General features: G+C 46.1%; 1 long non-coding RNA gene across 1 annotated transcript; it reads left to right on the top strand.

Moving 5' to 3' along the window:
• The first annotated feature begins 711 nt into the window (after nucleotides 1–711).
• On the top strand, nucleotides 712–27,491 carry LOC149351725 (uncharacterized). The gene is made up of 5 exons (XR_016290633.1): nucleotides 712–841; nucleotides 2,585–2,739; nucleotides 3,895–4,015; nucleotides 11,663–11,775; nucleotides 27,316–27,491. It is a non-coding gene; the product is annotated as an uncharacterized LOC149351725 (long non-coding RNA).

Genomic DNA, 27,491 nt, shown 5'->3' with positions numbered 1-27,491 from the left:
GTGAAGGTCTCCGAAAATTTCGACCACCTGGGGTTCTTTAACGGGCACTGACATCGCACAGTACACGGGCCTCTAGAATTTCTCCTCCAAAGAAATTCTAGCCGCCGCGACCGGGATCGAACCCGCGTCTTTTAATTGGGTCAGCAGCCGAGCGCCAGAACCACTGAGCCACCGCGGCGGCGATTAAGCGTTACGTGCAGCATAAACTTACTTAGAGCCTAGCTCCTGCTTATCATGCGTGGTTCGGGTGTCCACCAAGACAAGTGACACTGTAACTACGTGATTTCCTTTCCTCGAAAAAACAATTTTCGATTTGTCCAACGGGCAAGGCGTCGCGCTGATGCATGTACTCCATGGCCGCGGTGCAAGAACCTGTCGCGTTCCATTCTTAAAGGCGAAGCTTAAGCGCTCAAAATTTTTAACACATTATTAATAAAATAACAAAGGAAGGAAAAGATGTGGCTAGCTGCGGCATCTACCGTCGAAACCTGAAGCACCTTTGGTGCGGCTAGCGTGACCGAAAGGACAGGTTGAGGATAGGGAGAAAGAAAGTGAGGAGCGATAGCAAAAATAGATAAAGGGAAGGCGACAATGTACACTATGTACAAATAAAAATGTGCAAAACAAACTGTTTCTCCTTCTTTGTATTTTGCTACAGTCGTACCGCGGCCCACTACTACGCCATCACCATCATCAGCGCTAGGCGAAGCCCGAGAACATAATCCAAGGCGATCCGCGGTTGACTGGCGCCAATCAAACTGTATTGAAAGTTCACCTTTGGCGTTCATTTTTCATCGTTTCTACGTGCATGTCATCATTTGAGTCCGAAAGATCAAACGTGGTGAGAGAAGTAACCGGCGAGCTGACTGCGTAAACGTCATGACAGATGCTTTTTGCGCCGATCTTGCCAGTGGTATTGTTTCTGTGTTCGTGGGTGATTTTTCGGCGTCAAATACGTAAATGTTACCAGGACCCCGACGGTGCCAAGAGCGTGCCCAAACAGAGATTAGGAATATGTCACACGCGTACCTGTGAGTTCGACCACCTCAAGCAGCAGCTAGCGAAGCCTCGGTTGCACTTATGCCATGCCATAATCAAAGAAGATCACCTTGTATCAGATGCTGCTTTCTTTTGGTGCAGTTTCATAGCTTTCTGAACGAACTGTGTAAAGTGCATGGCAGTTTAAACACTTGTCAGATGTCGAACATATGTTGTGGCTTTCAGGTCACATTGGGCACAGTTTGGATGAAGGGAGCAATCACAACGTGCCCTCTCGTTCTCTTGTGCGTGGACATGCTTCAGTAATTGAATTGGGGCAGTTTTTTCTGGTTTTTTTTTTTTTTTGCTGCTGTCTTAAATGAACCACGCGCTAAGAATCGCCTACGCATTGTGCTTCATGTGGCAACATGCAGGTGACGTGGTGCAGAATGATAGTCATCACTTGGGTAGATCTGTTTTTTTGTCATGATTATTGAAATGGGACCAAAAGACTAATATTATGGCCTACCCACATTGCAGTGATCACAGCATAAATATTTGGCAAGTTAGCATCCAAGATAGCATTTCATAGGTAACTGAATGGTCAAGGTGACTTTATTAAGCACTGTTGAATCATTTTGATATATAGGGCCATTGGTGACAAGGCACTTCCAGTTATCTGTTCAATTTGCAGGCTTCTCACAGTGTGTATTGCAGAGATTTTCAGCCAGGATGTTCATGACTGTTGCACCCTGTAAAATGCATGTCTTCATTGAAAACATGTTAATTTTTTTGTGGGCTTTTAAAAGCCACAAAAGGCTTTTAAAGGCCACACAGTAAACGTGTACACATCTTTCAACCCAGTACTGCTTTACCAATATTTTTAAAAGCCATGAGAGAGAGTGTATTGAAGCATTCTTAATGACGCTATCAAAATACATGCAACGTCTGTGCTGCCCATCTGTTTTCGTTTGTTTATTTGTGAAATTGAAAAAATAAAGTAGTTTGCTTATATTCTCCAGTAATGGCATAGGTCTAGTCAGAGTGGAGTGAAAAATCATTTGAACTGAATTTAAGAATGTTGTTAGAGCTCTGTTCACTTCAGTAAGACAGTAAGTTGAGCTAGTTGGTACGTATTCACTGTGAATAACAGTGCAGAGACAGGTTACAAAGGAAGCAGACAGGACTGGCACTGACTAACAACTGCAGTTTATTAGAAAGAAATACAAAAAATACTCTCTTCACAACCAGGAGTGTATGTCCAACACCGAAAGACTAACTGATAACTTCGGTCATATGAATCCAGATATTTTAGTTCATAATCATGAACACATACACAGGGCATGCTTAGGCAGAGTTGGGACTCGTCGACAAAAACCATGACTCGTGCATCAGCACCCCCTCTGTGTGGGTTCATGATTGTGAACTAAAATATCTGGATTCATAGGATAAAACTCAATGAATATTTGGGGCTGCCATCTCTTTCAGGTTTTCACAACTATGTAAGAGTTGCTGCAGTTTATGAAATTCATTTTTTAATGTGCTCTCCTATCCTGAGTTTCTCTGTAAATGTCATGTTGATCGCATCTTATCACATTTTGTGCAGCTCTTGGAAATTCTGCTGACGCAAGCCACGGAGTGGCTCTGACAGACGACAAATTTGTTTGCGGCATTTACAACATGGTCTTCCCAACTAGGCTGCGCAGTTGACGCCACTTGTGGAACCGTCTTCCATCACACACTGCACCTTACAAGTGTACAGTGAGTAGCAAGTTTTCTCCAGTCTTGATGGGTCAAGTAACCACTACAGGATAAAGCACTAAGAGGACCAAGACCAGTATGTGTGTGAGCAGTGTAACATGGGTTTTGAAACAGCAGCTGCACTTTCTCGTCGCAGGTAGTGCATGGTATCACCATGACATCCGTATTGAGGCGTACACGTGTGAGTACCACCTGTGCATATTTTAGTGCAGGACACCTATGGCATGGACTTGGCTAACTTGCACTGACAAAGCAGATTATGTGTTATGCTCAGTTGTGCAGCTGAATGTAAACTGCACTTCTCTCACTGCCATGGTTGTCTTTTCATTTCGGTTCACTTTTGCAGCATATCTTTCACATTTTAGCTTACGCTGCCAAATAATGCATGTTAAAATAGCGAGTTGGCCAGGAAAATTAAAACAGTATCATTCTAGAGGCAGGTGGCATGAGGCAAACACAAAAAGAAAAAGAACTCTGTGCTTATCACAGGTAAAAAAGAAAAGGTTTCATTAAGGCTGAAAGACTTCATTTTGTACAAAACATGGATGCAACAGCAAGACATAAAATGAATGCAAGAACTTAGGCACTAAAACTTTTTTTTTTTCATGTCCTAAACGAGCAGACTTCTGACTGCAACCAAGAAGATGAGCACATTTGAGAGCTAACAAGTTAAATTCACCATGTAATTACGAGTTGAGCAATACTACAAGTTCTTTGCCACCAAATCAGAGATCGGTAGTTTGCTCAACATGTGCCACCCTTGTAACAGGTTTAAAAAGCTCTCATTGCCTCACAGGTGGTCTGATCCCCAGTTTATAAATAAAATTCCTGTTTGCACCCTGTGAAAGATGAGCGCTGTGCTGTGCACTGGGCCATCTTCAGTAAATCCTGGGATGGTACGACCATTGGTTATCGGCCTTGGAGTCTTTCTAGGCACCGCTCTGCATCTCTCAAGGTCATCTTGCTCACACAACACAACAGTTTGTGGCACTGCTGCGTGCTTCCCACGCCTGACTTTATGTGCTTCATGTTTTCTTTATCCATCTCTCCACCTTATCTTTTTTTAATCCCCTCTTTCCCATGATTGCAAAGTAGCAAGCTGGAACCTCTTCCTGGTTAGCTTCAATGCCTTGGCTTTCCATTTCTCTCTTGCAGCTCTTTCAAGCCCTACCGAACACTTACCTGGCCAACCCTGCTGTCCGTTGTGGGAATTCACATTGTTCTGTTAAGAAGCTGCACGTTGCCTTAAGCGTTCATTGACAGATTTTGTCTTCTGGTGAGTATATGCTTTGCCGTTGGACAAAATGATCAGTAAATCACACAAATATGATGCTGCGTATCGGAACATGCATGCTTCTTGCCACACCATTCTTTCTTTGAACTCCGTATCCATTCTGCTCTCTTTAGCAGAGCAGCACAAATCGCAGATAACATTTTGGAATCAAAAGGATGCATTCAGCTTCATAATACCCTGCAACACCGTTATCCTGCGGGACTTCTTGTGAACCTAAAATGTGACATCTGATTTGCTGTAGTTTCTTTTCTGGGCTTGCAGAAAACAGCAGCTGCCTCTTAAAGGGCCTGTGCCCACCCCAGCGCAGCAGACACTCTCTACCTCTCTTTGAGCGAGCCTCCTCTCCTTCCATTCCCTCCTCGAAATTCTTCTCTCCCGCTCCTCGTCGAGTAGGCTCGGCAAGGCAAAATCACCCCTTCCTTCTCCGGTGTAAGCCGGAGGCGTGGTGTCTGTGGAGTGCGTCACAGGGCGACGTCATGGCCCCGCCTTCAATAGAATTCTTTTCTTGGTTTTTGCATTTTCTCCGCACACTGAACGATCGAGAGGCGCGATCGGCTCGACCACCTAGACTTGTTAGCGAGCGCATCCTTTCATACATCTGTTTGTCATTCCCAGTTAACGAGCCACCTTTTCATTTTCTTTTAGGCCTCCCCACCGTTTCACGAGCGGAGGGGCGGAAGTCGGTTGTGTTCGAAACACACGGCGAAGCGCGGACCCGGCAACCGCCCGTTTGCTTTTCTCCATGCGTGTTTGTGTTCTGTGTGTTTGTGTCTTTTCTCCGCTCCAAAGCATATGTCATTCATTGGAGTCAAGGCGTACGCAAGATGCACGAAAGATAAGCGGTGTGTGTGCGGAGCGGTGAAGTGGGCGAGCGAGGGAAAGGCTCTGCTGCACTACTAATTAAAACCTTGTTTTGGGGGGCTCACATAGAAGAAAAGAAACTGAGAAGGGAGCGCGCACGCAGAGCGTCTCGTGACGTGATCACGGCGGGGGCGGAGGGGGGGCGAACCAACTCCCTCTGTTTTACTATTTTTTTACTTTTTATGGCTAGGGTTCAAGGCTGTCGCCGCACGCTCCCTCCGCAGTTTTTTTTTTTTTTGTTCCTTCATGCGGGTTTGTAGGCATGAGCCAGAACAGAAGGCGCTGCGGAAAGCCTTGTGCAGACGACGCGACGCCAAGGCTACGCCCAACCTTCTCCCGTCAGTCAGAACGATGCACCAATGGAGTGCCTTTAGCGAAAGTAGCCCCCCTTGACGTCAGCGGGGTGCAGAGTAGTGGGCCGGGCCCGTTTTTGAAGGAAGGAAAGAACGAACGGGCTTTGATTTGAATTTTCGCAGCTTTTCGGGGCGCGCATGGCTCTAGTATTTTGCAGAGGTTATCTTCGATGCCTCATCTATGCAGTGGGCTTGTTTTTCAAAAATGTCCGGACCCTGGGCAGTGGCCCTTTAAGTTTTGTTTCCTAACTAGGCAATTGCAATTGATGATGATGGAGAAGGGACCAGCTGGCAGCTTTTCATTTGGATATTCATTTTACCTAAATTCAGCCATGGTCACTGAGCTATCTGGAAGTAAGCCTTTGTAAGACTTAATAAGGTCCTGCTAGGCTTGTTTTAATACTTGAGTTTTGCATTCAAATTAAAAAGTAGCCTAATATATGTTTTATTCATTTTTACATGGTTATCAAAACTAAACGTATGAATGACCTGTATCAGTTTGTGAAGAGCTTAAGAAATGTGACTTTAGAGGCTATAACCAAAGGAATATTGAGAACCCAATGTCTGAGACCTGGTCTGACTCCTTTCTTGAGATAGAAGTTGTAATGTGCAGCAGCACTTTTTTTCTTATATGCCTGTGCTCCTGCCAGTTTCTTTTTGTGTGTAAAGCAGCCCTTTGATGATCCCGAATGCACATTGAATTGGGCTCAAAGTATGCTTACTAGTTCCCGTTAGTTGCTGAAGGTGTAAGGATTTTTGTTTTTAGGTAAGACCCACTTTACCTGATTTTTACACCCTAGGGAGATGTTGTAAAAATAAGGTTAGAGCCAATTGCTACCCAAAAAGGCAGCTTCAAAAAATGTAACTTGCTATTGTGAAAACTTTAAGGCTCCACCTGAAAACTCACAGGCATCATAAAGTCATTATAGACCACTGTTTTTATTTAATTGTTGATTATTTGAAACCTCTTTCAACACTTGTTACCCAAGGCATAGGTTCACCTCGGCAGAAGTTTGGGGATATCCATTAGGAGCAATGAAGGCCTGAAGCTCAAGCACTATACTGACATACTGTTGGCATCATTATGTGAAGTTTCGTCTATGCTAGTGACATTTTGCTTCAACACTGTTGTGAGTTTCAAATGGGTAGCTCTGATGTTGAAGGAACATTTGCATTGTGCACGTGCGAAAGGAGCAAGTCTAGCACAGATGCAGAGATGCTACGCATGGCAGTGGCAGTGTACGAGAAAAAATAATTGTAATGCATTAGAAAAAGGGAAATACCTGATTTGGTAAATACTAGTCCCTCGGTGCGCCATGTCATTTGTGGATTGTTCTTGAAAATTATATGAAAAGATGTAGCATTTTGTATCTCGCAGCTCTTGGAGTGCTCAGAGTTAATTATGTTTGTTGGGAAGAATACAGGAAAAAATAGCCTGATTAGTTCCAACTGTTTCTTCAGAACCATGTCATTTGCCCTGTTGCCTGGGTGGTCCGCCGACATGTTCAGACGCTGCTGTTGTCAAAGCTTTGCTGTAAAATATGCCTTAGAAGTGCTGTTACATGGATGTTCACACGTTAACGAAATAGAAAAACCTCTGAGTGTCATTGCATAAGTTTTCTTAGCTAGCAACACAGAGAGAGCATGGGAACAGGAAGTTTTCACGCTGTAGTGGAAAGCTTGCAAGATGGGGACAGCATAGTTTCCTACATCAGGCGCTCAGCTTAAAGGGGCAGAACACTGAATTTTAATGACCTACTTTTGTTCAGCCCAACGGAAAGCCTGCTGTCTAAGGTGCTGTATTCCACAACGGTTTTACTGTGCGCCTAAAGGCTGTAGAAAATTTTTACAAATACTTTTTATATACTGTTTTTATGTATCCCGATGCTGGAAACCATGATCTGCAATCGCGATGGTGATTGCACATCAGCAAAAGCGCTGTGACAAAAACCTACATAAATCTCACCTGCCAGACAGTAATGAGATATATTTATTATATCGATTAGCATCCATTTTAGTTTCCATACCGGAAGCTGTTATGGCACAGTAATGCGAAGGAAGCATTGTATTTCATCGAATGGTGCACTGTGGAGATTGTAAACTACAGTAAAACATGACAAACATTCCTGAAAAAAAAAAAACACTGTGCACTTAAAACAAATGAGCGATATTTTACCGAGATGTGGTCACGGGGTGGACAACTATGGTAATGGAGGATTTCACTGCAAGATGGTTTTCTGTGGGATTTTCAATGCCAAATTAAATTATAAATCCTTGTTTCTTTGATATTGCAGTGCTCAGTTCTTACAGGTTAAAGCATGATCTTTTCATTTCCGCCATAATACTAAGACAGGTTCTGGTCAATGTTGGGTCCCTTTAATTTCCAAAAAGATTCTTTGCTTGCAGTGGAAAGACCTGTGCAAATACGAGGTGTTGCTTGTTAAGAAACATCACTGAGCCCTAAATCAGCACATTTAAAGCACGAATAGTTTTCTGCATGTATGTTTCTGTGCGTCCTGTTGCACCATGTGTATGTGATATGGTGCTTTGTTTTCCACGAGGTGGTGGAAGTGGGTGTGATATATTGCCTCCATTTGAATTTTACTTCACTCGCATTCTTTTTTCACTTAGATTGCTGCATTCTCTCACTCTTTCTGAAATCAGTCAGATAGGCGAGAAGATTACAAGTATAGAATAGAATAGGATGAAAATGGTCTTACATACACTACATAAAAATGGTCTTACATTCACTACATGATTTGCATTCACTGCTTACAAACAGACTGAAAGCACAAGGCATGATTAATTCCTACTAGAGCACAGTGCATGGAAATAAGCAACCTCTGATTCCTCACGTTCCATATGTAGGCATATTTAGAAATATGTGTTCTTATTTGGAATGGAATTATGGTTAATAAAATTTATGAGCATTAAAACAACAGAAAAAGGTGCAGCTTTATCAGTGAAAACTCAAGCTATAGTGACTGGTAAATGTTTCTAGCTTCTTACCGGGGATGCACAGTGACAAATTCAAAATTAGTGGGTCTTGTCTGTCTGTGGTGGTAAATGTACTGCAGCTACGGGCAAGTGGTTTGGACACTCGTCTGGGATGCGGGAGGTGGTTGGTTCGCAACTCACTGCCGGCTCCCACCAGTAAACATGGGTACAAGCATTCCTGGGCCTGCCACCCGGCTTTCAGCATTCTTCAGGTGGGGTGCACTTGGGAGACTCTCCGTAAACAATGTTGTGCCCCCTGCTGGCGAAGGCCAGTTTCGAATGACCTCACAGCCTGCTAAAGGTGGTGCGCTTCAGCCAGCACAGTTCAGATGTGTGCAAAGCCTCGATGTGCTGTCACTGGGCACAGGCACACTCTAGAGCAATGGCTGCAGTGAGGGCAAACAGCCTTTTTACACCTGCTGAGAAGGTGGAGACCGCAGTGTCTGCAGTTCAACCATATAGCTACGGTGTCTCCACAATGGCGCCCCGTGGCAAGACGCATACACCGTCACCTGTAGTTGTGAGGCAAGGCAGACATCTCTCACCAAGCCTTGATCTGTTGACGCACAGCAGCATCAGCAGCAGTGCTTTTAGTTTTGTGATTCACTGGTTTTGCAATGTTCTTCATCATCGATTTCATTGATTTTAAATTCTCTTCTAAGCACACGTGCACACATGCCTACCGCTCCGCAGTCATGCCGGCCTTTACAACACCACCATGCTGTATCAGTGGAGGTGCTACCTCTATGTCCTGAAAATTCTCAGTACGTATGCTGTAATTGAAATGAAGATGCCTGTGTTGATAAATTCTCACGAAGGCCAGTTTGTGGATTAATTAGCTCACAGCACTCATCAGTGACAGTGTTGTGTTGTCTGTTTAGGTGTGGTAATCTCTAGTCTGAGTCCTGTGCAAGGTTTAAAAGTGACATCAAAAGAGACAGCTGGCAATGTGCAACCAACACCAACAGCTTTAGCCAATGTCTCAAAGGCACTCTTCTAAGTTGAAGGTTTACCATACTGACGTCAGTTTCGAGATGTAACAGCTGCATCCATGAGACTGCAACTTCCTTAGTCCACACACCTTTTGAAGGTTACGCTCAAAGCTTTTTTTCTCCTGAAATGCTTTCTTCTGGAAGGTTTTCTCAACATGTTCCTTGTTGTCCAAATGTGGCAGGTTGTGTTATGGCGGCAGCAGGTGTGTGTATTTGGTCTCCTCTATTTGGCTTCACTTTCTGCATCAGTTCTGGCTTCTGTAGCACTCGATTTGTCGGTGCAGCTAGCACCTCCTGCACTTCAGCATTTGATTTGACGTAGTGCTGCACAAGTTGTGTGAGGTGCTTGGCACCCTCTCTAGCAGACAAGTAGCAGACGGCTCATGGCCATGTTTGTTAATGACACTGAAATGGCCACATTTCCCATGCTAGACGACCACATGCAGCACAACAGAGCGTTGGTGAAAGAGACGGAAGGTGATGTTTTTAATGCGTGAGTGATCGCAACGTTTGTGATGACTCGCTGCCACTCATGCCTTTTTGCCTAGGTGGCTTAGTATCGGCATTCATATTGTTTTTTTATTACATGGGTGATCGTAACATTTGTGATGACTGGTTGGGACCCTTTCCTTTTTTGCCTAGGTTTCTCCATATCAGGATTTAGCACATGGCAGCATCATCCGCACCTCTTCTTACAGTAATGATTGGCTTTGACATTGCCACTCAGATCACGCCTTCATCTCTTAGTCAGCTCAGATCTTTCCCTGTCAAACAGCTTCCGACAATCACTGTGCCGCCACCATACGCCAACTGTGAACACAAGTTGTGTTCAAATAAGTTGATGCTTGAAGTTATCAGGCTACTCTTCTGCTGAAATTGGCGGACGACCGCAGACACTTTTCGGGTAGAATGGCAACAGCCTGACCCACGCACACAAAGGCCTCGCGTAAGTCTGAATGGCCTTTTGAATTTTCATTGTACCTCTTTTCGTTGCTACCGCTCTAAACTTGATGGCAGTCGACCCGGGCCACTTTGTGAAACACAACAAAATGGGTGGAGTCAAGTTCTTCATCACTGTCGGAATCAACAAGTTTTCTGACAACACCAACACATGGCCACAGTAGATGAACATTTTTGTACTTTTGTGCTCAATGTGGCCGCTGCACCGAGAGTGCTGTCAGGCGGCACTTGTGCTGGAAGAATGGTCACTGCACTGGCACGGCACTTTTGTGATCTAGTGCAAAAAGTGCAGCGAAATCAGGGATACCTGTTGTGCTCATCAGTGCAACATCAAACATGGTTGACTTGTCAGGGATGCAGTGAAGAAAGCTGGCCTTGAGCGGTATAATTTTCTATCGTAGCAGCTTCTCCAGTAGCACATGCCAGCAGGACTGCTTTCAACAACTATAGGTCAGGCTTAGCCCAGAAATACAGCAGAATTTTCTCTTCATGCAAACCACAGGCAAGGTCATTGCAGAGAAAGCAGGCAAGCTAATCTTCAAAAGATGTGGCAAAGCAATTATTGAAGTGCAGTGAGGTAATCTTGAACTGATTCATCAGGCAGCTGGCCTTGTATTTAAAACCAGGGATATTTTATTGTAACTGAGAGCTTCCTGAAAAAGTGTAAATTGAGCTTGCCGATCATAATGTGTAACAATTTCTGCACCACAAAATCTCTCTGATGGTGCCTTGAGAGTGCAGAGCAAGCCCACCAGAGTATACTTCTCAGGGCTGCATGTGCTGCAAAGCGTAGCTAATTTGTTGTCTCCTGACCTCGTGCCATGGGCTTGGAAATAGAACTGGATATTCTGGGTTGATTCGGGATCTTATCTTGCAGGCTTGGGGTGATCTTATCCTCATTGCTAGTAAATTGTTAACCTGTGAGTCTTGGACAAAATTGTTTATTCAAAGTGAATGCGTACATGAGCATGGGACTGCAGTTGTGCAATATGGTCATGAGAAAGTGCGAGAGGGTCACATCCATCAAGTGTCATGCATGTACAAAGGTGGACTGTGAAGGAGTCTGAAGGCAGCTTGCTTTAGGCCACAGCAGCACTGATCCTCCCTAAATAAGTCACCATTGCTTTATTTGCTCACAGTGCAAACAATGGGGATTGCAGTGTGCCATTTCATGCAAAAAAGTCCTTGTTAAAGTATCATTGTCACTTATGCCTGCAATTTTTATCGTAGCCATTATTTGGCGCTTGCTGGCTTAGCAAAAGTATTGAGTTGCAGTAGAATAAAAATTCACTTTTGTTGCAGCTGCACTCTTGCTACAGGGAGTATCACTGTTAGGGTAGCTAATGTGGTTGCTAGTGACTCAAAGTGAAGGAACCATTGATAGGTGGTGTAGCCAGTGCATGCGGTGTTACCAAAAATGCATTTCACACAGAATTTGTTGTCACTTTCAGTTTTTGCTGTTGCAGGAGGGCAGAAAAGAAAGCAAGAGGAGCATAAGGAGACACTCATGCCCAAGGAGCTTCACCGACATTTGCCTACTGAGCGTGTCAGCGACCTCTTGCCAGAAGAAACAGCAGTGGTAATGATGCTGAGATTGTTTTCATGTGAGCTATGCTCATTTGACACACACAGCAAACAGGTGTGAATGCACACGTGTCAAATCATCGAGAGTCTGGGTAGCTGAAACACAATTAGTGCAAATGTTAAAACCCACCTAAAGAGGACCTTCAGGCCTACGAATCCCGATGTCATCAGGCAGCTTGAAGCAAATGGTTGTGTCCATTGTCCCCACATGTTTGTTTTCTCCTCAAATACCTGGTGCAGTGCTCGTGCGCATCTGCATGACAGTAAGGCAGAGGAGTAGAGTTCTCGGAGTGAGCAGTCTTTGGAACAAATCCGTAATTAGAGTGTCATGACTCAACCCTTCTTTAGAAGCGTGAAGATTGTGGGAGCTTCTCTTCATCTTCTAAAGCAGTGCAGTCATATTTATTTTGTAGAGAAAGGGGCTAGTTAGTCCACCTAAATCTAGCTTGCATATGGTGCATTAGGTTCAACAGAGAATATATAGTAGAAAGCAGACTACAGGCACAGGTAGTGTATACTCTATCCCTTGCTTCCCTTGTGGCCCTTTCGTGTATTTCTTTCTTCATCATCCTTTTGAGTCTCATCTAATTTCCTTCTGCATTGTTTATTTATTTATTTTATTTCTTTATTCAAATACCTCACGGGCTCTGACTGGAGTATTATGTGAGGGGGGTTACATAACTGGGGTGGGAAAAAGAAGCAAGTAGAAGATGGTTATTTTAACATCGTTATACAATAGCAAGAAACCAACCAGAAAAATCGAACTAAATTAGTGCTAAATAGAACTAAATTGTCCAGTGTAGTGCCTATACATTGTAAGCAAGTCAGGCTATAGCTACCTAGGTTAGACTGGATGTGCATTCTGTTATGAACATTTCACCCATGTGAGCACTGCCTTTGGAAAAATATTACGTCTGTTGAGGAAAATGCACATTTTTCTCACCAGTTACCAGTGGTGTTACTAGAAGGGTTCGGGCCACGCCAAGTGCAGCGCTACAAGTGCAGCTCCAGATGAGGGGGAGTGCCATGGCTGCGATGCTGCACTTGAGCCAAGTTTGAAATGTTGCAGGTTGCAAAGAAAATGTGCTAGCCCTTTACTTTTGCATGATTTGCGGAGAGAATGCAGCTCGCATAGGATAAAAACACAGTGGAGAACAGTGTGGGCATAAAGTGTAATAGTAGGAATGCTTGAGAGAAGTGTTGAAAGGGTCCAGTATGCATGTCACTCTGGCAGGAGGGCCAGTCTGGTAGCGCTGCGTTTGAAAGCCTTTGGAAGAAGAGGGTGCAGGGTAAAAAGACGTGAACTGGAGGTGATGCTCGCCCTGAGAAAATCAGGATGCTCTAGAACAAGCTTTAAAAGGAAGCATATCCAAGAGGACTAGTATTCATGTGCTGTCATACCTCGGCACCATTACAGGTGGCTCAATCACACTCGCACTCACAGCCACTCGCATTCACATCCACTCACTCACACTCGCATTCATGTTCACTCGCACTCACAGCCATTCAGTCACATTCATGTCCACTCGCACTCATGACCACTTGCACTCATGTCCTCTCAGAGCCACAACCATCACTCACACTCGTCCTTATGTCTACTCAGACTTACAACCACTCACTCACTCTCACGATCATTCACTCACGCTCTTGTCCACTCACTCACATTCCTGTTCACTCACTGTTTCTTTGTTTGTGGACAACGGAGGGGATGAGAGATTTACTGCCGCGGCTGACTACTCTCGTGGTTCCCCTGGCACAGCCTGGGTTGCACAGATGTGGTTGTGAGCCACCCGGGGCTCTGTCGTGTTCCTTGGCGAACTTTTCAGTTTCGATCCTCAAAGAAAGTGGTGACTTATCACGCTTCTTCTGTGTCCCGAACCAATGTTATGCATGTGTGCTCCAGTTTCAGCACAGCTAAGATGCTTAGACACGGTTTTGTTGAACAATGTCCATAGGAGTGTGCAGGGTTCTTTATGAAAGGGAGCCAAGCTTCAGCGCAGTCCCCCCACTCCTCCTCTCACCAAGGCCGCTACCTCCTCTAAGGCCAAAACGGAGAGCAGAGATGAGGAATGATTATAAAACATTTATTTCAGTGCAATGTAATCGCAAAATATACAGGATATTTTTGAGCAGTAGTTTTTACTTCCAGGTGTAACATCGGCAGAGGAATAGATTGTAGAGAGAGGTATAGGTGGATTGTTTCTCAGGGTGCCACCCACATTTTAACAAGAGTGCTTATCCCCGCCCACATGAAGACAAGTCCTCTTGTTGAAACGATGGCAAACACCATGAGGCTTTCCCTTGCCTTGTTCACTTTGTGAGTACCGTCACAGGATGGAAGTCCCTGCACCGCTGTGGCATCAGTGTAACAACATGCTTCCGAATGAATTTGCATTACCTCTAAATCACAAAAAATACGACACATCTCTCTTTTGTTAACTGCAAAAAAGAACCTGAAAAGATTGCCTCAAGGTGACTCGGCAAGTAAACAGTTCTTGGGACACAACATCGTGGGTCTTCGGCTGCCAGTATCGTAAAAAAACCTGCATGGCCATAACACTGCATTATAAACAATGTCGGAGGAGGTCCGATTTCGTAAAGCTATGCCCCCCCCCCCCCCCCCGCTGTGCGCACGGCTATGATGGAGTTTTTGAAAAGATTAGTGTGTTCCTCACAGAAAGAGATGGCGGGAATGGGCCACAAGTACAGGTTTTCCCGGCATATAAAGGATGCTAGGGGGAGGGGCCATTATCAACCCCCTTGCAAAACTTATTGGGCTTACTTTAGGGCACAGTTAAGAGCAAGACAGGCTTCATCCAGCCAGAGCAGGCATACGCGGCTGATTTGTGGACATGTCTGCCATGCAGTATGTTGTCTGTGTTGCACATAATCCCTGTCTGAAAGAGGCCTTGCAAATCAGCACAGTGTTCTCGCTTGAGGCCGGTGCATGCGCAGACCACGTACGCATCTGCGTGGGCGCAGGGGGTGCTGACGTTGCGCCTAATTATTCTCCCATGGTCCCCCGCATCATGGGTCGAGGAAACGTCCGTCATGGAAGAATGCGTATGCAGCTAACAAGTGAGCGATTCTGTAGTGCATTACCTTCTGAAATGGCAGGACGTAACAGGGAAAAAGCCCTATTCAGATATTCTTAGACGAAATCGTATTGTCCGGTTCAAAGGATTCCTCATGCTCTCCAGATATCAGTGCAGGTAGAACTGCTGAAATCAGAGCGTGCAAACAGAAGTTATTCCACTTACCGTGTTGAAAACAGAAAGAAAAACGAAATCGCATTTCAGAAGCCCATTTCACTCGCCCACTACTAAAGATTGGGCACCACCAATCAGGACCGCGCCTTGCACACATGCAGCGGAAGCTTGTATGCAGTTGTTGACTTGCTAGGACAGCCCCCAGCAGCTCAAAGTGCCGGTAGAAAAAACAGTAGAAAAATGACTAAGATATTGTCACGACCACAGTAGCCGTGAAGGTAGACGTCGGGAAGAACCCAAGACTGGGAGTCTTCTTTTAATTATCGAGCCAGGTTCCACGACACAGAACAGAACAGCGCGCCTCAAGAGCCCACCGCCGCTTCGTCGTCTTCTTCGACTCAGCGCGGAGGCCGCGCGGCACGTTAGGCGCGTGGCATTATTCCCTCCCGCGAAAGCAAACATCGTCTCGATGTGGAATGGGGTATATACAGTGAGGGGAGGAGGAGCAAAAAAAAGAAGAAAAATAGGGGTGAGGGGAACTATACAATGCGCGCTAGATGACATGCGGGAAGAGTCAAGTTCACACGTGGGGCAAGGGGAAAAAGGTAGGAAACACAGCGTGAACACAGCGCTCAGTCACGCGAAAAGTACGGCTTTAAGCGCACTACATGCACGATTTCAGGCCGTTGACGCTGAGGGCCGACGACCACAGTTCCATGGGGGACAACTTCGTAGTTGACGCTGTTCAGGCGGCGCAGGACTCTGTACGGGCCAAAATACCTATTTATGAGCTTTTCGCACAATCCCTTGCGGCGCACTGGTGTCCACACCCACACGTGGTCGCCCGGCTCGTAGTGCACGTCCCTGTGCCGAAGGTTATAGTGTCGGGCATCGGCGGATTGCTGGTCCGTGACTGGGGTTGCGTTGTCGGAGCGATTCAAGCGGCGCGTTGGGGGAAACTCCTCGGCGATGCGGCGTCCGGCGTCGGGGCGATTGGGTCGGTGCGGCGGCGGAACCGGGTCGGCGATTGGGGTTGCGGCATCGCGGCGATATGAGAGACACGTCGGGGAAAACTGTGCAGTGATGCGGCGTGCGACGTCGGGGCGATTCAGTTGCTGCTGCGGTGGAAGCTTTGCGTCGGAACGGCGTTCGGCGGCCTCGCCTCCAAAGGCCGCCGGAGCTAGTTTTCCCGACGAGGGCTCGAGGAACCACGTTGTCCTGAGGCGAAACGGGACCCAGAGGGCGAAGACCGGCGTGGAGAAGGCGATCGCGACTCGCGGCGCGGAGGAGACGGTGAACTACGCTGACGGGTCACATACTCGGCGATGTCTTGAGGGCGCTCTCCAGGGCGTGGACGGGGGCTGTCGATAGAAAAGCCGCGTAGTCCCATTTCGCGATAGGGGCACCGCCGGTAGAGATGGCCGGCCTCACCACAGTGGTAGCAGAGCGGTCGTTGATCCAGAGTGCGCCAGAGGTCAGTCTTCCGCGGTGCCTGGCGCCGATCCGCCCAGTAAGGAGTCGGCTGGGCAGAGTGCACCGCGACCAATGGTGCGGTGTAAGGCGAAGGCCCAGGAGGTGGGGCCGCGCGCCGCACGACGTCCGCGTACGTGACAGGCTGGACAGGAGTCGGGTACGGCGAGGGAACGTATGGAGTCGGTTGCGACGCCGGCGCAACTGCAGCGTCTTGTGCCCTGAGTGCCTGCCGGACTTCTTCGCGGATGACGCTGGTGACGGAATCGACGCGAGGGGCAAAGGTTGCTTGAAGGTGCTGCAGCTCCTCGCAGACCACGGAACGGATAATTTCGCGAAGGGAGGCCGGATTCATCCTGGGATCATGGTCGAACCGCTCCAACGTTGATAGAGTCGACGTTGGAGGCAGTTGCCGGTCGTACTGATGGTATCTCTGCTGCAGCAATTTCTCCATGTGCACGGCGTCGGCCAGAAACTCCGCGACGGTGTTGGGCGGGTTCCGCACGAGGCCGGAAAAGAGCTGGTCTTTTACGCCGCGCATCAGGTGCCGCAGCTTTTTTTCTTCAGGCATGGCCGGATCGGCGCGATGGCAAAGACGCGTCACATCCTCGACGTACATAGCAACGCCCTCGTTGGGGACCTGAATTCGAGAGGAAAGGGTACGCTCTGCGCTCTCCCGGCGGTCGCTGTTGGCGTAGGTACTCAGGAGCTGACGTCGAAAGTCCGGCCACGTAGAGAAAGTAGTCTCATGGTTTTCGAACCACGTGCGTGCAGAGTCTTCAAGGCTGAAGTACACGTTACGCAGCTTTGTAGCGTCGTCCCAGCAGTTAAAGGTGGCCACCCGTTCGTAGTGAGCCAACCAGTCTTCGGCATCTTCAAACAGGTCACCGTGAAAGGGCTTAGGCGAGCGTGGGGTCTGCAGGGTGAGATAGGTGGGGCTCGCTGCAGGGACAGGCGTAGGCAGGGCGGGTAGTGGCGTCGCCATGAGTGGAGTGGTATTTGAAGGCGCGCTGACAATAGGGAGGGCCTCGGGGGACAGGCCTCGGATCCTCCGGCTGGCACGATGGACAGGGGTGGTCACAAGAGGCGGGCGCGTCGAGTCGTCCTCAGGAGTAGGGAGCATCGGTCGCACCTCCACCAGTGTCACGACCACAGTAGCCGTGAAGGTAGATGTCGGGAAGAACCCAAGACTGGGAGTCTTCTTTTAATTATCGAGCCAGGTTCCACGACACAGAACAGAACAGCGCGCCTCGAGAGCCCACCGCCGCTTCGTCGTCTTCTTCGACTCAGCGCGGAGGCCGCGCGGCGCGTTAGGCGCGTGGCAATATTGTTTGGGCGCAGGCTCTCTTTCTTTTTATTTTTTACTGGCGGCATATAACATCCCCCGAAAAAAATTTCTGGCTACGCCCCTGTTCAGAGATGTTATACTTTAGATCTTCTCCCAAGTTTGCAAAAATTAAGTTCGAATTGTATGTCGAACCAATCAATAAGGGTGCGGCCAATTAGACCGCAACCTGATATCCACTGCCGAAAATCGCCGCAGCCTTTCATCGCCATAGGTACAAACAATCATTTCTGGTGCAGATTAAAACATTAAATACTACCACTTCGCCTATCTTCTTGGCGTCAAGCCACCACCCTGTTTGATGCTGTGAATACAAAAAATAAAAACCAAATGCTCGATTTGTGATTGTGGGCTCCTTCAAGTACATGAGAAACAAGAACCTTTAGCACGACCAAAAAGCGTGCTTGGTTTTCGCGTCGTTTCCGCCTTGAGCCAAGTTCATGCAGTTCAAGAGCTGGGCCAAGTAGGTCAGGTTCTCTGCGTGGATCTGGCCCAGTCAGAAAGTTACGGCAAGAGCGAAGCTCTGCAATGCACACACCCAGGCACAAAAAAAAAAAACCTATGCGTCACTGCAGTACTCGAGATCCCACATTAGGCTAGTTACTGCTGAGAAGTGGACGCTTGTTGTTTCAACGCAAGCATTGGAACTCTGCATATACAAGTGCGTGCAGTGTAGGAGGCGTGACAAGAGACAGCTACCTTTCTAGCAGTGGCAATGCGAAATTAGATCAAAGGATCTGACGCAACTTGTAGCAGCGCATTGCACCCACAAAGGGCCTGTGCCTATACCAATGGTGAACTAGAAAAGTGAATAGCAACGAAAGATTGCCGTTCCCACGCCAATCCTCTGCTTCAGTTGTCCAAAGACACCGGCCTTATGCCTTATGCTGTCTTGAGCGCCCTTGGCAATGAATGTTTGCTTTCATCGGCTGTCAACAACATGAAAATAGCTAATACCATCTTCGCGAAACACACACAACCAACTTCGTTGTCGCGTCCACCCACTACTCACATACACTTGCCACTCACGTCGATTCACATCCACTCATGTCAACTCACATCCACTCATTACTCATGTCTACTTGCCACCCACCTCTACTCACACAAACATCCACTCACTCATACTTGCACTCATCTCCTTTCACACTCACATCCACTCACTCACACTCATCGTCAGCCACACTCACATTCACTCAGTGCATTCACATTCACGTCCACTCATACTCGCAACCGGCCTATCTCGCTCACTTGCATCCCATGTAAAATTCTAGAACATGTCCTTGCCTCAAATCTAGCTAGCTTTCTCGAATCTAATTCATTTTTCTCACCATCGCAACATGGCTTCCGCAAGACTTATTCATGTGAAACACAACTAGTATCATTCACGCATCAGCTAAACGTCATCCTTGACCGCTGTTTACTTGCCGACTGTATATTTTTAGATTTCTCGAAAGCATTTGATAAAGTATGCCATAACCTTCTATTGTTTAAGTTACATCAACTTAACATTGATCCCAAACTGCTTGCTTGGATCGAATGCTTTCTTTTTAACCGTTCGCAATTTGTTTCTGCTAATGACTCAACCTCGCAGCCAAGTAAAGTACAGTCCGGCGTACCTCAAGGGTCGGTACTTGGTCCTCTACTTTTTTTAATTTACATTAATGATCTACCCTCTTGTGTTTCCTCTAACATTCATTTATTCGCAGATGATTGCGTCATCTACAGGGAAATAATTTGCGACGATGACATATCTTCTCTTCAATCAGACCTTAACGCTATCTGTATTTGGTGCCAATCATGGTCAATGGAATTAAACATCAAAAAATGTAAATTTCTGCGTGTATCAAGAACATCCGGCCAGCTACCTTCCTATCACCTTAATAATGTCCCTCTAGATCCTGTTTCTTCTTACAAATATCTTGGTATCCATATTACTAGCAACCTCACTTGGTCCATTCACACTTCTTACGTAATTAATAATGCTAATCGCATGCTGGGATATCTAAAACGTAATTTCTCTAAGGCACCTTCTTCCCTAAAACTACTTCTATATAAGACACTGGTCTGCTCAAAGCTAGAGTATGCTGCAGCAGTGTGGGATCCCTTTCAACAAAACCTAATTCACTCATTAGAAATGGTCCAGAATAATTCTGCTCGTTTTATTGTATGTAATTATAATCGAACTGCCAGCATCTCTGCAATGAAATTAAATCTCAGCCTGCCATCTTTAGCATCTCGGCGTAAAGCCCTTAGACTCTCACTTTTTCACAAGATATTTTATCATCCTTCACTTTGCCACGAACTGATCTCCCCTCCCCAATACATTTCATCAAGGCTAGATCACAATAACAAAGTCGGAATTCCATTTTGCAAAACCAATGCCATGTTTCAGTCATTTCTTCCGCGCACAGCTGCTGAGTGGAATCACCTTCCTGCATCTACCGCTACCATTACTGACAACCAACGCTTCAAAACAGCATTAGAAAACTTTGTATAAGTAGGAGCATCATCTTTTTTTTTTTAATTCTATATTCTTGTTGTTTTTTGTACGAGCATTTTGTTTGTTTGTTTTTCACTGTATTGCTGCGCTGTATTTTGTGTATTATATGCTATTAACCAGCACACCAAGAACCCAACAGCTAATAATGTATGACTAGGAGCAATCATTTTTGTATTACTAATTAGTTTGCTACACTGTACATTTTTTTTTCTTGAATTTTTGTAACCACTCCCCTCTATAATGCCTCTGGCCCTGAGGGTACACGAAATAAATAAATAAATAAACCACTCACTCAAACTCGTGACCACTCGCACTTTCAGACGTGAGTGTGAGTGAGGCAATGTGAGTGCACTCATGAGTGAGTGTGCCGACCTATGTGTCCTGTGCGTGGAAGTTCCAAACTTATTTGTTTGGAATGCTGTAACATCTATCCATTTAGTGATATGCATTCATTATCAGCATTCCTGAGTCTGAAGATTATTTTCCAGCTTAAAAATGATTCTTCTGATTATGGCATGTAATCTGTAAGCGAGCCAGAACTGCAAATAATAGAAGCACCAACAGGATCTGAGACGATGGCTGAGGGTAACCCTACTCATGATGCTACCAAGGACACAAGTGTTGTTCTGGGACAAGGTTCATGACCATGTGAGGTTCCATATTGGCTGATACCTCTTGCGGATATTTGTTGGATTCAAATCAGAAAAGCAGCCACTGTTATGACTCAGTAGTTGTGGTGCTCGGCTGCTGACCTGAACAGCGTGGGTTTGATCCCAGCCGCGGCGGTCGCATTTCAGTGGAGGCGAAATGCTAACAGGCCCGTGTACTGTGCGATTTTGGTGCACGTTGAAGAACCTCGGGTGTTCGAAATTATTCGGAGCCCTCCTCTTCGGTGTCCCTCATAGCCTCAGTCACTTTGGGATGTTAAACCCCATGAAACAAAACTAACAAATGAAATCAGAAAAACAGGAGGTGCTGCTTTTCAGAACAAGGATGAACTTTTCTGTGCAGGGTAGAAGCAAGAAATGAAAGCCAAGTGAAAGCTTGCCTATCTTTCTGAAGACTCATTATTCAAACTAATTCCAAATATTCAGATAATTTTGCAGTCATTGATTTATTCACCTGTCAACAAGCACCTGTACTTTCCGTCCTGCATCGTAGCAGGCTCTACAACACCTGTCGCAAGCATGCAAAACTTGCACAACAAACCTTGCAGAAGAAACCTACTGCGCAACCTCGTACGGCCAAACAAAGCAGCATCCCTATGAGCTCTCGCGAGCTTCCTTAGCTACAGTGGCCAAGAAAGGCTTCACTCAAGCTTCTGCATCAGTGTACACTAGCACCTAACATATACTAAAACTAACTTTACTTGCAAAGCCCACATATCAAACCTAACAAGGTTCAAGCTCGAAGTGTTCTCGAGTCACCCACTCGAGAGTATAAGCCAAATTGGCTCATGAATGACTTCGGTGTACATCCATTCCTCAGCGGGCACTCTCACAATTCGCAGCGCAGGTAAACCTATGTACAACGAATACCTGCTGCAAGTCAATTTGCATCTAGTCTTTAAACATAACTGTCGCAATGAAAGAAAAGAAACAAAACCTAGCAGGATAACCACGCGGATGAGACCACACCTCACAAAACTTGTTCACGCTGCAAAGAACTTCGCCATACATAGGTTACATAAAAAGAAGCGTCGTCAAAGTTACATAACTACAGCGAAAGTTAACTAAAAGTACAAAACTCCACGCAGGTATAAAAGCGCAAAACTTCGTTTGCTTTCATTGTTGTACAGTTGCGTAAATGAATAAAAAAGCAAACACTAAATACAAGAAGTCCTTATGGGTAACGGAGTGGATTCCAAGAGAATGCAAGCGTAGCAGGGAGTGGCAGATAGTTAGGTGGGCGGATGAGATTAAGAAATTTGTGGAAATACGGTGGCCGCAACTGGCACAGGAATAGGATAATTGCAGAGACATGGGAGAGGCCTTTGCCCTGCAGTGGGCGTAGTCAGGCTGATGATGATAATGAAGGTTGTTCATGGAATTCTCTATTCTTCAGCCGCGCTCTCCGCGGTCACGTTCAGACGGCCAGGCTACCAGCTAACATCTCCCAGAATCTGAGGGGCTGATTACTTCCACCTCTGCGGGACATGCGTCCAAAGCCAGGGTAGCGCTTGAGAAACTCAAAGCTAGAGGGGCGCTTTCTCCTATCTTGGCTCCCTGCATGTTGCGTCCCCCTCTGTCTCACGGGTCCTCTGTGGCACTCTTTTGTGCCGCGACCGGGCATCCTCCTCTGTAGCCCGCCGCGTGCGTCACCTGCCACCCGTGCTGCAGTCCCACAATGGAGCCGGCGGCTTACGCCCTGACTGCGCATGATGAGTAGGCTGGGCTTTTATGCAACGCTTGCGAACTTTTGAGCACCGCGGTGGCAATTTCGAGAAATTACGCGAGGTCCTCAAATGTAAAACCTTGACCCGTACTCTTTGCTTTCTCGCAGAAGTGTTCGGATTAGCTGCCTTCATGCGTAGCCGTCTTCCGGAATCTTCGCCTGTTGACTTTCGTTGCCTGTCAAAAGTTTTCCTGTTGCCAACAGGTGCTAAGCTGCCGGCCCTCCCCTCAGTCGACCCATGAATTCCCAAAGGCCCGTCATGTTCGCAATTTTTCTTGCCGCGCAGGGAAGCCACTTGTGCTTTGCCCACAATGCCAGGCGCCGGCTCACCTGCACAACCGCTCGCTCCCGTGACCTCTGCTGTTTCTTCTAAGCACAACAGCTCGTTTCCCTGCACTTAAATTTCTGCCGAGCATAACAGTTCGCTGTCCTGAATTGTGCGTTTTGGTGCAGAGTCATTATCATTCCGGCTTCCATTAACAATCTGAGCAACATCGTCCTTTTGATCTAACGCTGCGCTCTGACTTGGCGCATCAACGTTGCCATTCGGTGGCTCTCCGTGACTCTTTTCCAGAAAGCTGTATTTCGGTGCGGAGGCATACAAGCTCACTACAGATTTTCTGGCGCGGAACGCCCACCTCATTTGCCATAGCGGCATCTATCTCAGGGCCATAACTGGCCTTGTCACTGATTTCCTCACTGTCTGCATTTGCTGCCAAAACATTATTGGTGCTTTTGTTATGACTGGCAGCATTGTAACTCTTTTTGTCTGCCTTTAGACCTACACTTTCGGTCCCTGCTCCTGCCGAACTGGCAGTTATTTCTGAGCTTGAAGCTGCCCTGTCACTACTCTCCTGAGCGACTGTTGTGTCCATAACTGACCAAGCGGGGTTCTTAGGGTGGTCGCTGACACTCTGTTCGAAGCGTTGTGCGCTGCCATCACTTTGGCCTTTGGAGCCAACGTCTACATTGATGCCAAAGAAGCGGAAGAGGGCCCTTTTCGCTGTTTCTTAGCTGTTGACCTCCTCGTCGGACAGGCGCGCCAATACGCTGCTGACATCACCAGGAAGGACAACATTGACCATTCGGCCTGGTCTATCTCCTCCTGCCTACAGATTTGCTCAAAATTTCCGAGGAAAATTTTGAAGTTTTCACCTCTTCGGAAACTCCTGAGGCGATCTCGGGGCCTTTGCCATTTGACAAACTGAATCTTACGCATGAGCTCCTGCTGCTCTCGTTCGCGTAGTTCCTCTAGCTCAGCCCATCTCTTACGAGTCTGCTCCTGCCATTCTCTTTCTTCCTCCTCGCGGAGCCTTCGTCTTTCCTGCTGCTGAAGCAGTTCTCTCTTCTCATTCTCCTCGCAGAGTTTTCGCTTTTCCTGCTCCTCTCGCTTCTCTTTCTCCTGGAGAAGCCGTCGTGTTTTTTTCTTCGCTTTTCGTTCCGCAATCGTCTCCCACGTCTCATCTGCCTCCTCGGCTGTCACCTCCTCTGCCCGCATCACATCCAGAATCGCCTCGCTCGTTTTAGTGGGGTCTACTGATATGCCCAGTTCTTCCAAAATTTCAAGGAGGTCCTCTACCTTGAACTTCTCCGTCGCGGAACGCACCTCGTGCCACTAATCCCCGCTAAAACACAAAGCCTCAGCTTGAAGTGAACAAAACAAAACCTGCCAAATATTTATTTTCTAAAAAACACAAAACGCACTACTAGCATCTGCCTGTCCTAGTGCGGTCTGGTGAAACGAATGGCAAACATCGGGCACTCACCCTCCCGAGATACAGGTGACGCCGTCAGTCCCATAGCTGCCGGGGTCCGTTGGAGCTGGTGACCTGACGTGTCCGTCTCTCGGTTTGCAGAAGAATTCTTGGTGCCATCCGTCTTGAAGCTGCCGGGGTCCGTTTGAAAGGATGCTCGACAATAGACCACATTCACACTATCAATCAGGTGATAGAGAAATGCGCAGAATATAACCAACCCCTATATATAGCCTTCATTGATTACGAGGAAGCATTTGACTCAGTGGAAACCTCAGCTGACATGCAGGCATTGCGGAGTCAGGGTGTAGAAGAGTGTTATGTGAAAATATTGGAAGATATTTATAACGATTGCACAGCTACTGTAGTTCTCCATAAAGTCAGCAATAAAATTCCAATACGGAAAGGTGTCGGGCAGGGAGACACGATCTCGCCAATGCTGTTCACTGCCTGCTTACAGGAGGTATTCCGGGGACTGGAATGGGAACAGTTGGGGATAAGAGTTAATGGAGAATACCTGAGTAATTTGCGTTTCGCTGATGACATTGCCTTGGTAAGCCACTCAGGACAAGAACTGCAAAGCATAATCAATCAGTTAGACAGGCAGAGCAGAACGGTGGGGCTAAGAATTAACATGCAGAAAACGAAAGTTATGTTCAACAGCCTAGCAAGGGAACAGCAGTTTGCAATTGGTAGCGAGGTGCTGGAAGTAGTAAGAGAATATGTCTACTTAGGGCAGGTAGTGACCGCAGATCCGGATCATGAGAGGGAAATAACTACTAGAAGAATAAGAATGGGGTGGAGCGCATATGGCAGGTTCTCTCATATCATGAATGGTAGCTTACCAATATCCCTGAAGAGAAAAGTATACAACAGCTGTATCCTACCGGTACTCACCTATGGGGCAGAAACGTGGAGGCTAACAAAGAGGGTTCAGCTTAAGTTAAGAACAACGCAGCGAGCTATGGAAAGGAAAATGATAGGTGTAACGCTAAGAGATCGGAAGAGGGCGGAGTGGGTGAGGGAACAAACGCGGGTTAATGACATCTTAGTTGAAATCAAGAGGAAGAAATGGGCTTGGGCAGGGCATGTAATGCGAAGGCAAGATAACCGCTGGTCCTTAAGTGTAACGGAGTGGATTCCATGAGAAAGCAAACGTAGCAGGGGACGGCAGAAAGTTAGGTGGGCAGATGAGATTAAGAAGTTTGCCGGGATACAGTGGCGGCAACTGACAAAGGACAGGGTTAATTGGAGAGACATGGGAGAGGCCTTTGCCCTGCAGTGGGTGTACTCAGGCTGATGATGATGATGATTATTATTTTTAGCACTATCTTTTGCAATTGCATGATGAGATCCAGATAACTTTTGTATGTCCCACCCCAAGTTTCGATACAATATGGTAGGTGGCTAATAAATGCAAAATAGAGTGCACATAATGCCAGTATATCAAAATATATTCCCTAACCTGCCAAAGCGCATGACAACCACACACCATTTTCTGGAAAGCCACATCAGTCAGGTTGTGCTAGTGCAAATGGCTGCCCAACGTGATGCCTGTTTATTTATATGGGAATGTGCATTCTGTCAGCAAGTCATGGACTGTTATTTGAACACTGGTTATGTCTTTGTCATTTAAATGCCATGCATTTGTTTTTGCTTTTTGCACTTACAGTAAGCTTATTTGCTGAATACATTTTTTTTTCTTCAATCACTTCTTGATTTGCTTTTCCTTCAAATTCCTTCATGTCATCACATGTCATCATCATGTCATCACTCTAAGTCACGTGTCATCACCACGCATCAATTTTTTTTAATAGTCAACTACTAATGGTTCGTTATTAACATATAATGGTGCATGGTATATGGGGTATGAAATCTCAAAGCAACACAGGCTACGAGGGACGCAATAATGGAAAGGTCTAGATTATTGTAGACAACCTGGGGTTCTTTAACATGGACTGACATCGCACCGTACTATGCGGGCACCTATCACAGACTAAGTATGGATCCTTGTGGAATTCCTGTATAAAGAGAGTGCGGTGAAGGAAAATTTTATTATCATAACATGACTAGCAAGGAGGTGAGAAATGTTATACCCAAAGCTGTAGTGTTTTAGTTTTGCTATGATAATAAAATGATAATGCCTTCTTTAAATAAAAAAATATCACTATTGCTATCATGTCATGTTATACTGCATTATTTATATGAGTAATGATACCACTGCAGTGGAAGTTGAATGATTCGGCCTAAATCCATGTTTTTATTCTCTGAGGATACCATATTTCTCAATAAACTTTTTAAATCTCTGCCCAAGAATTCTATTTAGAATGTTATTAATTATGCTAATAAGAGAAATTTGCCTGTAACTGTTGGAATTACTACGGTCACCATCCTTGTATACTGGTGTAACCTTTGTTGTCATAAGAATTTGAAGATATTTAGAAGCAATGAAAGAATGATTAAAAGAGTACAAAATCACACCAAAAGTCTAAAAGATCTCCTCAAATAACCATCTAGACCTGTTACTTTTTTCTTGGGCATTTTTTAAAATATAGGTTCTGTTTCTCCGAGTTCATTTTAAACACAGCAAAATATTAGGTATGCTCGGCATTTTAGAATTTAAGTTCAGTAGCATCACAGCTAGATATGTTCTCTAGAAGCTGAGGAATTATTCAAAGTTTCAACTATTTCCGTCCAATGATTTAGAAAGTGCGTAATATAATTGTGGGCTTCTCACAACTTTTCCACAATTTTCAAGAGTCTTCGAGTTTCCATTGACCCATTCTATCCAATCCCTGTGAAATTCCCTTTTTGAGCTTTCATCATTGTCACAAACTTGTTTCGTGTGGTCTTAAACTTGTAGTGTGCCAACTGTGACGGGTTCTGCTACCACCATGCACCGACACCACGCTACGCCTGCGGACGAAGAAGTTGCCCCGCTCTCTTGATGCTGCCTATGCCTCAATATGCTGCAAGATCCTACACAGTGGCTCGGTCTCTCCAAGGGTACATAATAAACGCACCTCTACAACTGACAGA

Source organism: Amblyomma mixtum, chromosome 3 (assembly GCF_055824585.1).
Source record: "Amblyomma mixtum isolate Tamu chromosome 3, ASM5582458v1, whole genome shotgun sequence".
Taxonomy (NCBI): Eukaryota; Metazoa; Arthropoda; class Arachnida; order Ixodida; family Ixodidae; genus Amblyomma; species Amblyomma mixtum.
This window is presented reverse-complemented; position numbering and strand designations above follow the sequence as displayed.